The 16,182-nt window shown below is 39.0% G+C and overlaps 1 protein-coding gene and 1 non-coding gene across 3 annotated transcripts in view; one reads left to right on the top strand and one right to left on the bottom strand.

Moving 5' to 3' along the window:
- The window catches only part of ZNF609 (zinc finger protein 609), a 191,490-nt gene that overhangs the window by 136,176 nt on the left and 39,132 nt on the right, over positions 1-16,182 (bottom strand). The window lies entirely within an intron of this gene.
- On the top strand, positions 684-791 carry LOC150016626 (U6 spliceosomal RNA). The gene has a single exon (XR_016510227.1). It is a non-coding gene; the product is annotated as a U6 spliceosomal RNA (small nuclear RNA).

Here is a 16,182-nt window from a genome sequence, read left to right as displayed (position 1 = left end):
TAAATAGTCTTAACTCCCAAGCTAAGCTCTTAACTTAGTTATATCATACTGTGCCTCCTCCTAGACATTATAATATCTCACAGGCCCACAACAGCTCATTAAAAGTATGATATGGAGCCCTGGCAGGGTGGCTCAGTTGGTTGGAGCATCATCCCATACACCAAAAAATGTGGGTGCGATTACCAGTTGGGAATGCATATACGTAGACGGCAACTGATCAGTGTTTCTCAATGGATACTCCCCCCCAACCCTTATCCTCTCTCTCAAGTCAATAAACATATCCTCTGGTAAGGAATTTTTTTAAAAACGCATGATATGATGATATAACAGATAAATTGACTGAAAGACCTACAACAGATTCAAATATATTTAACATTTTAGATTATGATAAAGATGGCATCTCAAATCAATGAAAAACTTTGAAGAATATTTATCAAATGATTGAGAGGAATACTGACTCTCCAACTGGATCTTTTAAAGTGAGGTTTCTATAACACACCAAAACAAATACCAAATGATTTTTAAAAACTAAAAATCAAAATATTTAGGGTAAAAAAAAAAAGGTTAATATTTTTATAATCTTGAGGTGAGAAAGTTCTCTTTAAATTAGACATGAAATTCAGGAGTGATTAAAAAATCGACAGATTTCATTAAATACAAACTTCTATAAGACTAAAATGACAGTGCTCACTTCATCAACACATATACTAAAACTGGAACAACTCTACTGAGGAGATTGGCATGACCCTCACACAAGGATGACACAACTTCACAAAGCATTCCATATTTTGGGGGATATAAAGTACAGCAGAGGGAATACACTTAATATCACAATAACTTTGTACGATGACAGATAGATACTAGGCTTTTCATGATCGCTTTGTAAAGTATATAAATGTCAAGTTACTATATTGTATACCTGAAACTAATACAGTATGTCAACTATACTTTATTATTTATTTATTTACTTATTTATTTATTTTTAGAGGGAGGGGAAGCGAAGGAGAAAGAGAGGGAGAAAAATATCATGTGTGAGAGAAACATTGATCTGCTGCCTCTTTCCACGTGCCCAAACCAGGCACCTTGCACACAACCCAGGCACATGTGCCCTCACCAGAAATCAAAGCAGTTTGAACATGTCAAAGTGGTTTGCGAAGTTTCTTGGTACTATTAACATTTTGGCCAAATAATTCTTTGCTGTGGGGCTGTCTTATGCATTCATTGAAAGATGTTTAGCAGCACCCCTAGCCTCTACTACTAGAAGCCAATAGTGGGAGATAGCCAAAGTACTCAAAATATCCAAATTAATACAGTATTCCCTCTCTTATGGCAGGTATTACGTTCTAGACACCCCGGTGATAGGCGAAAATCCGCGAAGTAGGAACCTTACATTTATTTTAGTATTTATATATATTTTAAGGCTTTATAAACCCTTCCCACACTTACAAACCGTTCCCAGTCCCTTATTAACGTTTTCCACACTTTTATAAACATAGTTATGTTCTTAAGCATATTATACACTCTTAAACCTACATAACTTTAACAACATACATGTATAGTACTGCAAAATCCTGCGATACAGCGAAAAATCCGCGATAAATAATTAAATATAATATTTTTTAAAATCCCGCGATAGAGTGAGGCCGCGATATAGAGAGGGACTACTGTAGTTATTGGTGAAAATGAAAAATGTGTCTTTTATTTTATGGAAAAAAACATAATGGACTTTCTGGTCAACCTAATATTTATACACGCAACAACCTACATAAATTTCCAGAAAATTATGCTTACTGAAAAAAGCCAATTCCAAAAGGTTACTTACATACTTATTATTTCATATGTAACATTACTGATATGCTAAACTGTAGAAATAGAGAACAGATTAGTGGTGGTCTGGGATTCATGGGGGGAGGGGTGTTACATAGAGAAAGAGGTTGCTTTATTATAAAAGGACAATACCAGGGATCCCTGTGGCGATGGAACAGTTTAGAATCTTGACAGTGGTGGTGAATACCCATGTGGTAAGACTGTAGAGAACTGCACACACACACACACACGAGCAAGAATGTGCACACACACAAAACTGGGCAAATATGAATGAGATTAGTGGACTGTGTCAATGTCACTATCCTACTTGTGAGATTATACTACAGTTTTGCAAAATGTTACCATTGGGAGAAATTGGGTAAAATGTACAAAGTGTCTTTGTATTTCTTACAACTACATGTGACTCTACAACTTAATAAAAATGTCAATTTAAAACAGAACAAAAATAAAAGGACAAAAAAATAGCTATAATAAATAAAATAGACAAAACCACACTAAAACTACAATAAAGGGTTTTCTTTTTTTTTTATGAAGATATTGAGAACTTTATTTAAAAATTTTTTTTTTCAGATTTAATGTGTTTTATTGATTAAAATATTACATTTGTGCCAATTTCCCTTCCCTCTGCTCCCCTCCACCCGGTGGCCCCCCTCCCTCCAGTTGTCCCCCCCTTTTAGATTATGTCCATTAGTTGTGCATACAGTTCCTCCCAACCTCTCTCCGTCTATTCCATTCCCTCCTACCTTGATCCCCAATTCCTATATCATCTCCCTCCCTTTCCCCATTCCCCCTCCCTGTTGACCTCCCCCCAATATGCTTCCCGTACCCACAGTTCCTTTTCCACTCTCGTTGCCTATTTAGTTTGCCTTTGTTTCATCTCCCTAGCTTCTGTTTTTTTAAACCAGTCCCTTTAACATCTCATATAACAGTGGTTTGGATCTAATGAACTCTTTCAGTTTTATTTTGTCCTGGAAACACTTTCTCTGTCCTTCTATTCTGAATGACAATTTCGCTGGATAGAGTATTCGTGGTTGTAGGTTTTGGATTTTCATTACTTTGAATATTTCTTGCCAGTCTCTTCTTGCCTGTAGGGTTTCCCTTGAGAAGTCAGCTGATAGTCTAATTGGGACCCCTTTGTACATAATTCTTTTCTTCTCTCTTGCTGCTTTTAAGATTCTCTCTTTATCTTTAATTTTTGACATTTTGATTATAATGTGTCTTGGAGTGGTTCTCCCTGGGTCCAGTCTCTTGGGAACTCTCCTTGCTTCCTGGACCTGCAAGTCTATTCCCTTCCCCAAGTCTGGGAAGTTCTCCTTTATTATATTTTCACTCAATTTTTCAAGTTCTAGTTCATCTTCCTCATTCTCTGGCAAACCAATGATTCTTATGTTGGGCCTTTTATAGCTGTCCCAGAGGTTTCTGATCCTCTCATTGTTGCTTCCCATTTCCTCTCGCTGCATTGGTTGGCTGCTTGTTCCTTCTCCATATTCCAGTTTGTTGAAATGAACTCTGGATTTTTTTTTCTCACCATCTGTCTCGTATACGGTTTTGTTCCTTTCATTATGAAAGTTTTTCGCTTCTTTCTTATCTTTTTCCTGCTCTTTTGTGAATTCTGTAAGCCACCTGATAACAATGGCCCAGAACTGAGCCTCTGACAGGTTTCTTATCTGTTCATCTGTCAGGTTCTCTATCTGCTGCCTGGTGAGTTGTGTCACCGGGATTTCTATAGTTGTCTGCCTCATTTTGACAGATGCGTTTTGTTTTCTTGGGCCGGCTGTCCGGGGCAGTGCCTGTGTGCGTCACAAATCAGCGACCGGCGCCTGCCTGTCCGCGACCTATTTCGCAGCCCTGTGGTGCTTTCTTTGGGGGCGGGGGTCCAAGATGGATTCACACAGTTATTCAGCTAGGAGACCGGGATCCGTCTTCCCGCCCCCCTGGGCCTCACTGTTCAAGGCGATGCGGCGGCCGCTCTCCCCAGCGCCGGAGTCGCGCACCGCCAGGGGCTTGCGTAGCCGGGATTCCTCGCCGGGGTCGCGCACCGCCAGGGGCTTGCGTAGCCAGGATTCCTCGCCTGAGTCGCGCACCGCCAGGGGCTTGCGTAGCCGGGATTCCTCGCCTCCCGCCGCTCCGGGTGCGACCGCAAACAGCACTGCCCTCTTTAACTCTTACCTGCCCAAATGGCACCGCTGGTTTATAACTTCATATGTTGGACTTCCGTGTAGTTTTATTTTCTGGAATTTCTAGTTATCCTTTGTTTTGAAGTAGTTGTATTCCTCTCTAGTTGTAGAGGGAGACCTAGCGTGTCCGTCTAAGCCTCCATCTTGGCCGGAAGTCTACAATAAAGGGTTTTCTAAAAGACTTAAACCCACAAGGAGGAAAGAAGAGGAGACAACAGAAACATTTTGAAATCTAGAAGGCAAGTGAAGGAATGGTAACAGACTACGCGAACCTGAGAATGCTGAATACTACCCCTGCAACAGGGAAAACTTCCAACTATATATACCAATCAACACCACAGAATCTCCCTCTCTCTTCCGCAAGAGCTCAGGAACTGGTAACACTAGCTAACTCAAAGTGCAGAGACTGATGATTTAGTATTAATAAGACTGACCAAAAAATGTTTAAGAAGCAATTATATCCTTAATCCCTTTACTCACTCATATGCCCTCCCCAACTCAAGAGACTAGAGATTTATTTTCTGGAGAGGGTCAAAAGGAGACTCTCTGGACTAGGGTGCTTCAGGAATAGGAAAGGGCATGAGGACCATACCTAAAAAAAATTAAATGTGAGCCTAAGCACACTGAATGCTGAAGGCCAAAACCTGAAGTCCTTTTTCCTCTCTCATGGCACAAAGAAGGTTGGCAGTCAGTCCTTACCTTCCAGGAGAATCAGAAGAGGTTTTCTAAGGAATAAGGTAAACCCACAAGGAAAGACCTAAAGATACTGACATGAAGGGTTCACCAAATTAACAGCCATCTCACTGTGAAGTTCACCATGCATACACTCTGCTGATGCGCTCAGAGTGTCCAATCAATCTTTCAGTGCCCCATCTTAAAGATGTTTAAAACATGAGCAGATAACCAAGGACTACCAGGTACCTGAGGAAAACCTCTAACATAAAAGATATAGATCAAAACCAGCATTTCATAAATGAGTCAACTGCAGCTCATATCAGCTAAAAATGAAATTAGTATTCACCAAACTGCCCATCCATATGTTTAACAAATAGTTAATGGGCCAGGTACTAATAAAGGTGCTTGGGAAACAAGGGTGAACAAAGCAAAACAAAACAGAAAATCTTTTCCTTGATAGAGCTTACATTCCAGCAGATAGAGTCAGACGACAAGTGAATGATAAACATAATACTTAGTAACACACTTAGTAAATCAGAAGATTAGTACTTTGAAAAAAAAATAATGGGGCCCTGGTTGGGTACTCGGTTGGAGCACTGTCCTGATGCACCAGGGTTGTGGGTGCTTGGGAAACAAGGGTGAACAAAGCAAAACAAAACAGAAAATCTTTTCCCTGATAGAGCTTACATTCCAGCAGATAGAGTCAGACGACAAGTGAATGATAAACATAATACTTAGTAACACACTTAGTAAATCAGAAGATTAGTACTTTGAGAAAAAAATAATGGGTCCCTGGTTGGGTACTCGGTTGGAGCACTGTCCTGATGCACCAGGGTTGTGGGTTCGATCCCTGGTCGGGGCACATGTGGGAGTTGGCCAATGCATGTATGGATGAGTGAAGCAATGGATTGATGTTTGTCTCTCTCTCTCTAAAATCAATAATAATAATAATAATAATAATAATAATAATAGGACAGGGTAAAGGAGTGGAGGGTCAGTGCAGAGGCAGTTGCTAATTCAAAATAGGGTGATATTTGAGTAAAAACTTTGAGATGAGAGCGTTGACAATGCTGTCTGTAAAAAGAGAAGTCTAGAAGTTGGAATCTTCACTATATAATCCCTAAAGCAAGGGGAGCATGGCTGAGATGATCAAGGAACAGCAGAGTCCAGTAAGGCTGGAGAGGCTTGAGAGATGGGGACAATTAAAGACAAGGCCACAAAAGTATGGCAGGGAGGAGTACAAATCATGTAGGAACTCACGGGCCTATGGCTTCTTCTCTGAATGAAATGGAGAGTCAATGGTGGGTTCTGAGGAAAGGAGGAATAGTGATTTGACAAGTTTTAGAAGAGTAACTATGGCTAGTGTGTTGAGACCGGGTGCAAGCAAGAGACACCAGTAAGAAGAGGTGACAGAATAAAGTCTCTCAGAATTTTAGAACTGACAGGGGCCTTGGAAGTACTTTTTTCAGAGAAAGGAAACTGAGGTCCAGGAAGTTAAGTGAGTTTTCCAAAGTCATGTATTAAAATCTGGAATAATCCACTTCGCATTTGCGTAGCCTTTTCAGTGCTTTCCGGCTTAGCATCTCATCTTGTGCTCAACAAAGCTCTGGGCAGGTCCCAGGGTAGTCCATAACTGACGCTCATTTATAAGACAGCTGGCCAAAATTAGGGACCAGGTCTAAAACATTCTCTCTCAATACTCAATATATATGTAACTATTAATTGTCTATACAAGGAGGGAATCTGCGGTCATGCCCATAATATCACCTAACTAACCTAACTAATTCTGACTTGCAAGTAACAGAAATGACTCAATTTTACATGTCTATTTTATGGCTCAACATCAGAGCCAAGACTACCAGACATTGACCATGTATATTAAGTAGTGTGATGTCCACAGCAAATGAGAAAAAAAGTAATTCTGAGGAAAATGGAAAACAGCAATTTTGTTTCCCACAATACTGTGCACTCTGATCTCTTCCTCCCCTTTTTTCTTTCTAGCCCAGTTTCACCTTGCAAGGTCTTTCTCAGCGTTGAAAGCAGGTGGTAAACAACTAATTCCCATAGGGTAGCTGTTGATAACAGCACAAGTGGTTCTCTCTCTCCAAGGGTAATGTGTACTTGAATAGGAAACTCAAAACCTTCAAATCCCAAAGGGATTGAGGTAAAGTTGTTAGGGAATATTATCTTGGAGAACTCCTAGCACTCCATCAAATCCCACTAAATAAATTCAAACTCAGCAACTGTTTATTGATGAACTACCATACTGTCAATCACAAAGATAGGACAGTTCTTGCCCTTAAGATGCTCAGCCCAGATGAAGACAACAACAAAATAACTAGTTTTACTTTACTGAATGTCTGCCATTTGGCACTGAGCTGTTTTACATAAACAATATGTATCAAGTGTTATACTTAGCTCAGTGCTTAACAAATAATAAATGTTCAATATATTGTGGCCATATTACTGTAATAATTACTTTCGTAACTGCATTTAATCTTAACTTCTGCTCTATGAAGTAGTTATTAGCTTTATACTCAAGGTCATACAGCTATTAAGAGCCAGGATTCTAACTCAAGTCTGTATGATTCTACAACCTATGCTATTAATAACTATATAATACTCAATACTTCTTTAACATTAATACAAGTGCTGCAGAATGACATTTTGGTTGATGGCAGACTACATATACAATGGTGGTCTCATAAGATTACAACAGAGCTGAAAAATTTCTATTGCTAATGATGTCACAGCCATCATAAGGTAGCAGTGCAACACATTACTTATGTGTTTGTGGTAATGTTGATGTAAACAAACCTTTACTCTTCTATCTTCAAATACGTATCTAGCGAATTGAATGTTCAATAAATATCTGATGAACAGAAAACATGAATGAAGGAGGCACAGAGAATAAAACAGCGTGCCCAAAGTTATACAGTATAAGTGGTAAACACTAATATCTATGTGCTCTCAATCTCATATGCTTTACATTCCACAGGTTTTTTTCCAACTTCATCTCACACACACAGGGACTATATTGTTATGAAAAATAATTGTAAAACTCTTAAATCTCAAACAGGAATGGAAATGTTCCTTTCAAAACTCCATATAATAAAAGGCATTTCTGGGAAAAAACAAACAAAAAAACCCACAGTAAATCTCATGCTTAATAGTAAAAGAATGAACATTTTCCCCTAAAATGAGGAACAAGCCAAGGATGTCTTCTCTTGCCACTTCTATTCAACACTGTACTGAAGGCTACAGCCAGGCAATTAGGCAAGAAAAAGAAAAAAGACCTACATTGGAAAGGAAGTAGAAGTATCTCTATTTGCAAATGACACGATCTCATATATAGAAAATCCTAAAGAATAAACAAACAAAAAAAAAATATTAGCGCTTATAAACAAGTTCAGCAAAGATGCAAGATAAAAATCAATAAATACAATTCAATACATAGCAATAAATAACCCAAACATGAAAACGGGAAAACAATTCCACTTACAACAACATCTAAAAGCATAAAATATAAAATACTTAAGAAAAAAATTAACAAAAGAAATGCAAGACTTGTACTCTGAAAACTACAAAACATCATTGAAAGAAACTAAAGACCTATATAAATGGAAAGGGAACCCATGTACATACATGAATTGAAAAACTTAAAACTGTTAAAATTGCAATACTCTCCAAATTGTGTAACAGATTAAACAATCTCTATCAAAATCCTAGCTAGCTTTCTTTTGAGAAATTGACAAGCTGATCCTAACATTCACATGGAAATTCAAGGGTCTCAGAATAGCCAAAACCATCTTGAAAAGAAAAACAAAGTTGGAAAAGTCACAGTTCCTGATTTCAACACTTACTACAAAGCTACAATAATCAACACAATAATACTGGCATAAGGACAGACGTGTAGATCAGTGGAATGTAACTGAGAGGCCAGACAAAAACCTGAAAATAGTCAGTTGACTTTCTACAAGGATATCAAGACAATCCAATGTCAAAAGAACAGCCTTTCAATAAGTGGTGCTGGGAAATCTGGAAAAGAATAAGCGGATCTCTATCTTATACTATGTACAAAAATGAACTCAAAATTGATCAAAGATCTCAATGTAAGAGCTAAAACCATAAAACGCTTAGAAGAAAGCATAAATGTCAATCTTCATGACCTTGGATTAGGCAATTTTTTAAAAATATGATATCAAAAGCCCAGCAACTAAAGGAAAAATAGATAAATTAGGCTTCATCAAAATTTAAAACTTTTGTGCTTCAAAGGACACTCAAGAAAGTGAAAAGACGCTCCATACAAATGGGAGAAAATATTTGCCAATCATTATCTCTTAAGAGAGTAGTATCCAGAATATACAGACTCTTCAAACTACAACTCAGCAATAAAAAGACAACACAATCAAAATATGGGCAAAGATCTACAAAGATCTAGAAGTGGCCAATCACATGAAAAGATGCTCAGAATCATTAGTCATTAAGGAAATGAAAATCAAAATCACAATAAGATACCACTTTTACATTCAGCAGGATGGTTATTATAAAAAAATGGACAATAATAAGTGTTGGTTAACCAGGATGTGGTACGCATGAGTGGATGTGTGGATGCGTGTGTGTGTGTGTGTGTGTGTGTGTGAGAGAGAGAGAGAGAGAGAGAGAGAGAGAGAGAGAGAGAGAGAGAGAATGCTAATAAGTCCATAGGCTTCTTTTTGGGGTAATGAAAATATTCCGGAATTATATAATTGTGATGGTTGCACAATTCTGTAAATATACTATAAACCACTGAATTACACACTTAAAAAAGGAAATGTGAATATCTTAATTGTTAAAAACTTGTATATGATTTTAAAAATCCTCATATATAACCAGTTTAGCTCACCTCTTCCCCCCGAATTCTCCAACTATCTATCACTCCTTATTGAGTTCTGGAAACAGATTATTTTCTACTTTTTGACAATAAGCAGCAGGAACATTAAAGTCATCTTATAAACAAGCAAAAGGCAGAAATTCTACGTACAACTTAGGCTACCAGACATCATTTCTCAACCTTCCATTCACAGAAAACTGAAGTTAATCACATGAAAGATTTTCCTAGATTTAAATTCTTAAGTCAGTCTCTGAGTCAAAGCCTGCTATTAAGCAGTCAATCTTAACTTGATTTATTCAAACCATAGTGCTGACAATAGTTCTAAAGATTAGTCTCTGAACTGCTAGAGTAATTATTTTGACTAGAAGCTACCCCTCCCCTATTATATGGAGAGTCCATGTTAAATGAAAGATAATCTACAAAATAACCTAACAGTACAGAATGCATACCTTCAGAGAATTTAAATTAAAATATACCCAGCTAGCTTCTATTCCCCATTTCTTTCCTGTCAAAGGATTATAAGGGTATACAGTATTAATGAATGTTTCTTCGGAGAATAGCTACACCTGATATTGCCAATGCCAAAGAGTGCTTTCAGACACCAGTCTCTTGTAGTCCCTGCCAATTTTTAACATTAGGGAGGAATAATAAATAAGTCCAAAATACATTTCTCTAGTAGGCCAAGAGGTCTATTTTCTTTGTTATAAACCTCTAAGTGTTAAATGAAAATCTAAACATTTAATATGCCAAAGTCCCAGACTAGTCAATATAAATCCAGTAGAAAATTATATTGAAAAAGGAGAGCTGTTTCTGTGCAGTTGCCTTAATTAAAATATTACTCTAAGTGAAAAGAACAAGTCCCTGTGGCTGTTTGTCTCGGGAATTCCATGAAAAACAGCCCTTTTCTTTTTCTACAACAAGAAATCTTTTAAGACTTTTCTTTTTCTACAACAAGAAATCTTTTAAGACTTTCTAAGACTTTCAGTGAAAGCAAATTGTTATGTTAAATGACACCACAGATACCTCTTTCCAAAACGAGGAAAGCAGGTCAGCATTTAGCCTTTAAAAATAATAAAACCATCTCACACACATTTATTCATCACCACTAATTTAAAATAGAAACACCCAGACTTCTAAAGACAATCACAGATGAAGATAAAAACTTGGCTTAGACAAGTTATAAAAACTTAAATATAGAAGACAGAGTTTCATACTCCAGGTTGTGATTTCATCAAATGGAGTAAAATCCTAGACAAGCAGGGCCAGACCAAGTCAGTTCTCAAATGGAAAAATTAAAGGTGCTTAAGGGAACTGGGTTGAGTTTCATGATCATGCCCAAGCCAGTCCTAAACCAATAAGCTTGGCCAGTTTCACAACATTAAATTCTTCTGTTAAGAAAATGAATATTGTAGAATTAATATGACTTTTCTGTTCTTTCTTTTACCTTTCTGCATTTTCCAAATTCTTGATAATAAAGCACTTACTACTTGTATATTTAAAACATTTTTACAAAAGCATTAATAGTGGGTTTCAACACCTGAATGCTGAAGCTTCATTAGTAGAAAATAATCTCAAAAAAGCTTAAGACCAAGTAAACCTGTTGTGTAATTTACAAGGTCAAGCCATTTCCATTTGCCATGTAGACAGTTTGCTCTGAGGGCATCAGAGATAACAATGGTTGTACTTTGCCCCAATCTTCTCTCTGACAAAATAGGCTTTTGTCTAGAGTCACCAGATGCCTCAGCAAATGCCAGAAGCTCAGAGCCTAGATAACACGACTGAAGCTTGGTACTCCCATGCAGGCATTAAGAAATAATCCCCTGCCCACAACTCTATTGAGCAAGCTTTGGCAGCTGCCAGGGCCAGAACAGAATGAGGAGAGGACAGGGGTAAAACCACAGTTGCACCTCTTTCCCACATGTCCCTGGCTGGTTTGGCTCAGTGGATTGAGCGTCGGCCTGCGAGCTAAGTGTCGCTGGTTCGATCTTCCAGTCAGGGTACATCAGAGAAGGAAAACTCTGACTCCAAAAAACCTCCGCTGCCTTGCGGCATACCTCTTCAGGGGAAAGGCTAAGGGAGTAAACCCCGACAGAAAATCCGGAGCCGGAGTCCCTAAGGCGGTTTGACATTGTAGTCAACACCGGCAACTCCTGCGGCGCACCTGAAGCCAAGCTGTATTGACTCCGTCTTTCCCTTGGACCCTTCAGCTGCGAAGAGAGGGGGGGTCTGCTGCATGGGCAACAGCAGACCCTCCATATCACCCTGCCCAGGCTCTGTAGCTTCAGCTTCACTGGAGAGGACACTCCAGCGTCATCGCAAGATGTCGATTCAACACGGGAGGAGACAGATACCGTGTCACTCCCGAGTCGGACTGCACAACCATTCTCGGCGGTGCAGATAGACTCTTAAGAAGCTACACCATCGTCTCTCGAGACGGACGGCTGCCGCCGCCGCCGACCTCTTTCCCACATCAATGCTCTCCTTTTGTCCTCAGACGGCTCACTCTGCTGCCAGTCTCAGGTCTTACTGGCCGTCTTGGTTTAGCCACCTGACTGTCAACCTACTCTCTTTTTAAAAAGCCATGCTAGCAATGATGAGATTTTAGTAAAACTTAAACATTTCAAAATAAACTGAGGGTACCTTTCTCAGGACACTTTCATAAAAGTTATGAGCCTTGATTCTACCTAGTTAAATCCCTCTGGCTTTCATCTTGCAGATCAGGATATTAATAGGCTGCCCAAGAAGAGTTATAAACACTCCATATCCAATCATTTCCTGTACCTTGAAGGAGGAAAAAGGAAAAAAAAATTTTTTAAACAAGGAAAAGATGAGGGTGGGGTGGTGGGGAGTTGGTGGAGGGCAAAAACCTCCCTCTTACGGCACTGCCCAGACCCCAGAGACCAGATCCAAGCTCCCTTCCTGCTCCATTTCCAGCCGCTCTACAGCCAAAGCCAAGAACAACCCTTCCACTTTACAGAGCCTTCCACACATTTCTCTCCTCAGCCAACTCCTGAGCCAGAATGAGAGACACTGTTGGCACATGCCAGGTCGTGTTTACGAGCTGGTTACCACCTCAAAGGCTGCTTGGCCCAAGGCCTTCCCTCTCTTTATAGGATCTTTCAAACTTCAGAATAGGATCTTTTCTTGGACTCCTCTCAAGACACTGAGGTGAGTTACTTAACCTCCTGCTTCCTACTCAAGGGCTTCTCTGGGGACTATATTCTCAGGAAACAAGGCAATGTCATCCAACATGAAAGAACATTCTACCCACCAATCCAACACAGAGAAAGACCGAAAGATTTTATGTTAAAGGTAAAAACAAACACTTTCAGAAGTTACATCAATGGCTATCAAAAAAGAAGTCATAAGAAAGGGGTCAAAATCAGATAATCCTCTCCTCTGCTGTCACAGTATAGCAGAGAGAGTGGGGAAGAAGATAACCTGTTTTGCTGATACTTAAACTTTGTCAATGTGCTCAAGAGTTTATTTCCGAAAATTTGTAACGGAAATGTTCCTAGGTTGAATTCCATACTCTATTGGTTAGAAGTTGAAAAGAGACATTTGGAAGCCAGATTTCAGAATATTTTTTGCCACCTTTCCATCCTACCTAGGTCTCCTTCCTCCCCTTAATCCCACCTCACCTTTTAGGGACCAAGGGGGAAGAATGAAAACCTAACATACTTAGACATAGTTACAGGTTAGGGTCCGGTTCTCTATTGTGTTAGGTGAAAACAAAAATTCTTTTAAAATTTTTTGTGGAGCCCTGGCCAAGTGGCCCTGTTGATTGGAGCATCATCCAGTATACCAAAAGGCTGCAAATTTGGTTTCCAGTCAGGGCACATATCTAGGTTGTGGGTTCAGTCCCTAGTAGGGGCACATACAGAAGGCAACTGATCGATGTTTCTCTCTCTCTCCCTAAACTCAATAAACATATCCTCAGGTAAAGATTAAAAAACACTTTTTGTGGAAACATAACATTCACAACAGAAAATTGCATATATCATGTATGTACAACTCAATACATTTTCATAAATATACACAGCTGTATAAGTACCACCCATATCAAGAAACTTAAAAAATTTTTTTTTTTTTTAGTAAGCAGTTCTTAAACAGAGATTTACCCTTCTGGGGACATTTGGCAATGTCTGGAGACATTTTTGGTTGTCTTAACTTGCGGATAGTTCTACTGGCACTAATGGGTAAAGGCAAGGATGCTGCTAAACATCCTACAATCCACAGTACTGCCCCCACCACAAATAATCTCTAGCACCAAACACCAATGGTGCTGTTGTTGAAAACCCCTGGATTATAATAACCCAGAAACCCTCCTTGTACTTCCTCTCCAGAAAGGACTTCTACTACTAAAATACAGAACTTTTTTGCTCTAGCAGAAAAACTGATGTTACATGAGGCCATGAGGAAGTGGGACACACAGAGCCTCAACGGTCACAGATGAAAAAACGCGCCTACCTCGAAAAACAGGAGAAGCCGCAAAGAAGAGAAAAGAGACAGAACAAATATTTGTTGGTGGCCTACAACTACTAGACCACTATATACTATGCATTTACACTGTACTTTTAATCCATACAAAATTTAGGGAATATAGGTTTCAGAATGGTAGTTAATTTGTAAGAGTCCACATCAATGAAGTTGCAGTGCTGGGATTCAAACACAAGTCTAATCAAAGTCTATGCTTTCATTTTAATTCCATTATAGAAGTTGAGAATGTCTTGGAAGAGACCATGAAAAGGAGAAAAAATAGAGGAAGTGGTTGAAGTAAAAAGCAAAGATCACTCTTTCATTGCGCTCCTAAGTAGCATGGGAAAAAAACCTTTTCCTTAAAGCATGACTCAATACAGTACACCAACTCTAACAACAGAACCAAGCAAGTTCTTTAACTCCTTTTCAGATAATTTTTAAATGTTTTTTGTAGACATGTGTTCCCAGTTGTAGTTTTGTATGCCTCCACTGCACAGGAAAGAACTTCCTACTATGCCTTTAAGTTGGCTACCATCTTGGTATTTATTCCTCAGAAATCAATCCTGGGCCCCCTTGTTTTCATCTCCTTCAAAAGACACATTTTCCCTGGGTAAGTTCCCCCATGTCTGTGGCATCAATGACCATGTATCTGTTCACATTAGTAACTCCTACATCTTTAGATTTCCAGTTCTCTCTCATGACCTCCGGACCTTAAGGGACATTTCATTTCCAATTGGTTGTTAATTTATTTAACTCTCTTCTTCTAATTAACTACTATTCATTCTTTAGATATTTACTCAAACTTCTTCATGGGTATTTTCTCTGACCCTGACCCTGATGTGGACACAAAAGGGGCTACATACTAAACCTGACAAGCTCAGGGGAGGCCAGCAGGGTGGGCTTACGAATTTGGGAGACTGAAAGTAACTACATAGGATGGTCTGAAATTAAAACTTCCCAACTGGGAGCGAGTCGTGGCAGGTAGTCTTGTCCTAGGTTGGTATCTTTCTTTCTTTCTTTTTTAAATCCTCACTCTAGGATATGTTATATGTTTATTGATTTGAGAGAGATAGAGAGAGACAGAGAGAGAGAAATTGATCTTGCCTCCTGTACCTGGGGATTGAACCTGCAACCTAGGTATGTCCCCTGACCAGGAATTGAACCCACAACCTTTTGGTATATGGGAGGACGCTCCATCCAGCTGAGACATCAGGCCAGGGCTAGACCAGTATCCTTCTTGACAAAAGTCAACCTTTACCTTAACAGAGCCAGTTGATTGTATTTTTGCCTATCAGAGTAATCCCCTTTTTACAGGCCCCTCAGGGCACAATCTCCCACCAGAAGCAGAACCCCTCATTGTTATCTTGTTCTCCTGCACACTCTCTATGTGCTGTAAATGTTAACTGTTAACTATCTTGTACCCACCAATGTAGAAGAAGCATTTGTCTCTTCACTTTATTTTTCTATACAATCTCAGAGATGTCCCCCGCTTTGCTTTCTCCTGCCTCCCTAATTTATCACCAATGAATTTCGTGTAACCCTCCTTACACATCCTCCTTTGATTGTAATGTATAAAATAAGGTGCAAAACTGCCATTTTCTGGAGTATTTTCTCAATCTGCTGAGATTTTGCTTCCCAGCAACTGTGTCAATTTGGCTCAAATAAACTTATAAAAATTTTCTACAAGTTTGGATGTTTCTTATGTTGACACTGATATGTATGTGATAACTTGATTCCATCCTGTCTCCCTTACCAGATTGTATGCCTCATTGGACTTATTCAGTAGCCTGTAAGATGAACTTTGGAAATGGTTCTGAAAGATATAGAAACATATAAGCAGAATAAATGCAATGATAAGGAACCAGTCCTAAGATAAGATCAGTTCAGGAACATTTAAGAAAAGATAATTTTTACTAAATGAATACACCACACTAAAATCTAAGTTTCCTTTAAAAGCACTGTTTCTTGGGAGGTATTACTTAGACCAAAGACATCATTCCTTGCCATCAACTCCAACATTTCTCTAATTTTAAATTTCTGGCCAAAACCATCCCTAGAGGGTGATAAACCAGTCTTTTGCTATTCTTCTTGCCAATAGCAAGTAAACAGGCAGTAGGGAAGGTGCTGAGGTTTGTGCTTTTTTGTTACAAA

Source organism: Furipterus horrens, unplaced genomic scaffold, assembly GCF_987537825.1.
Source record: "Furipterus horrens unplaced genomic scaffold, mFurHor1.1.pri manual_scaffold_3, whole genome shotgun sequence".
Lineage (NCBI taxonomy): Eukaryota > Metazoa > Chordata > Mammalia > Chiroptera > Furipteridae > Furipterus > Furipterus horrens.
This window is presented reverse-complemented; position numbering and strand designations above follow the sequence as displayed.